This window comes from Octodon degus, unplaced genomic scaffold, assembly GCF_000260255.1.
Source record: "Octodon degus isolate 3935 unplaced genomic scaffold, OctDeg1.0 scaffold00067, whole genome shotgun sequence".
In the NCBI taxonomy this organism is placed as follows: domain Eukaryota; kingdom Metazoa; phylum Chordata; class Mammalia; order Rodentia; family Octodontidae; genus Octodon; species Octodon degus.
Window position 1 is genome coordinate 11,160,625 of NW_004524643.1, and position 2,463 is coordinate 11,163,087.

General features: G+C 45.2%; 1 pseudogene; it reads left to right on the forward strand.

The window, feature by feature from the left end:
- The first annotated feature begins 835 nt into the window (after window positions 1–835).
- LOC101590482 lies at window positions 836–1,243 on the forward strand (annotated as a pseudogene).
- The last annotated feature ends 1,220 nt before the right edge of the window (window positions 1,244–2,463 follow it).

The window sequence follows — 2,463 nt, forward strand, 5'->3', positions numbered from 1 at the left end:
GGCTGGGCATGATCTTGCCATCATCTGGCCTCAGCTCCCAAAATACTAAGACTGCAGGTGTGTGCTGCCATGCCTGGCATAGAGACTCGATGAACACGAAGGCCTCGTGAGCCATCCAAGTGGAAATGCCTGAGTAGACTGTTGAACGTCTGCATCTCAAGTGGTTGGCAAGGGAAGTCTTGGCTGGAAATGGATAAATCCATCCACATATAGATAGTGGTGAAGTCTTGCAACTGATGTAACCACTTTGCAGGTAGGCAGAGAGCAAAACCCAGTGGAGACTTTAGCATCTAAGGAACAGAGGTCACAAAGATATTGGAAAGTAGTGCAAAGAATAGACTGTGGACACCATGGAGCATAGCTAGTTGGGATAAAGAAAAGAAGCCTGTCTTCTTGGCAGAAGCCTGTCTGGGGGAAGTTAACGAGAAAACAGGAAGTGAAGAAGAGGAGCCAGCAACGACAGCCCTATAAAAACTTTGGAACTGGGCCTGGCAGCACACTTTTGTAATCCCAGCTACTTGGGAGGCTGAGGCAGAAAGACTGCAAGTTCAAGGCTACCCAGGAACTTAAGGAGGCCTTGTTTCAAAACAAAACAAAGAGATCTGAAGATATAAGTCAGTGGTAGAGCATTTGCCTAACATGTGTAAGGCCCTGAGTTCCATCTATAATACCATAAAGTGAATGAATGAATGAATGAATGAATGAATGAATGAATGAATGAATGAAAACGTTTTTGAAAGGAATCTTGGTTAAAGACACTTAGCCACTCAGGCCACCATCCCCTCTCTTCCTCCGTGCTGCCTACAGAGGTAGCAGCCATCTCCAACTTGGTACCATGGCAGCCCTCAGGCCCCTCATGAAGCTCACAATCATCAAAAAGAGGACCAAGAAGTTCATCTGGCACCACTCAGACCGATATGTCAAAATTAAGCGCCTCTGTCGGAAATCCAGAGGCATCGACAACAGGGTGCGTAGGAGGTTCAAGGGTCAGACCTTGATGCCCAACATAGGTTACAGAAGGAACAAGAAGACCAAGCACATGGCACCCAGCGGCTTCCAGAAGTTCCTGGTGTGCAATGTTAAGGAGCTGGAGGTGCGGCTGATGTGCAATGAGTCTTACTGCGCAGAGATTGCTCACAATGTCTCCTCTAAGAACCGCAAGGCCATCGTGGAAAGAGCAGCCCAGCCAGCCATCCGAGTCACCAATCCCAATGCCAGGCTGTGCAGCGAAGAAAACGAGTAGATGGCCTGTGTGCATGTTTATTTTTGCTTTAGTAAAACCACAAAAACTGAAAAGAAAAAAACCAGGCACTTAGCCATTACTTGTCTCCAAGGGAAGAGTACAATGATGCCTACAGAGGAGTCTTATCCAAACAAATCAGATATGAGTTTGGCCAAACCTCTACCCAGATACCAATATGCAGAAAATACAGAAGACAGGTGGCCGTGTGAAGCCACATGTAGGGATGAAATTTGAAAATGTCTGTGAGAAAATACAGGACAAGCAGCCTACAGAGCAAAGAACCAATTTTTTTTCAATAAATAAATTACAAATGTAAACACACAACAAGTGGCAGGAATTTTTAGATTAAAAAATGCCTAACAGATCAACTGATCTCACAATGTGTAAACTATTAGGATCTCAATGTAAGCCAACAAGTAAAATTTATTTTAAAATTGGAACTTTCATTACCGGCCATGTATTTGATGATATGAGAAATTGCTGTTGGGGAGCTAGCGAGATAGCTCAATGGACTAAAGCACCTGCTTAATCAAGGTTAGGCAAGTGCAGGGACCAGGGTTCGATGCCTGGCCACATGCCATCGCAGGCACACTGAAGCCTCAGAAACTGAGCATGGTAGTACACACCTGTAATCCCAGCACCGGGGAGGCTGAGACAGGAGGATCACTTGAGTCCAAGCTATGTAGGGGACTCTGTACCAAATAAATAAATAAATAAGTAAACAATAAATAAAAGAAATTACTGTCAATGTTTAGTATCCCAATAACATTGCACTTACGTCAAAAATAAGTCCTTCTGTGCTAGCAACATACAATTAAACATATACAAATGAAATTATAGGATGTTTAAAATCTGCTTCAGAATAATTCAAAAGGGGGCAGCACTGGGACACTCATGAGCCAGGTTGACACAGACATGGTGCGCCATCATCCCCTCTCTTAGAGCTAAGGACTGTCAGAACTGGACTTTATGATTTACAGCACATGCTTCTGCCCGTGTTTGGAGCTATTCATAAGAGACTGGAAAAGAAGGCTGGGAGGAGAGGGGAAGAAGAGACAGGCGAGGTCCTGAGAGGACAGAGTGGACTGGGTCTGGCAGGCCCCAAGACTGGACACTACTTTCTCCCTGTGTTCTGTCCACTGCCCCACCTTGCCTGGGACAAACGCACTCCAAGCTCCCATCCCAAGACAGCTAAGAAAGATCAATGTGACCCGAGACCT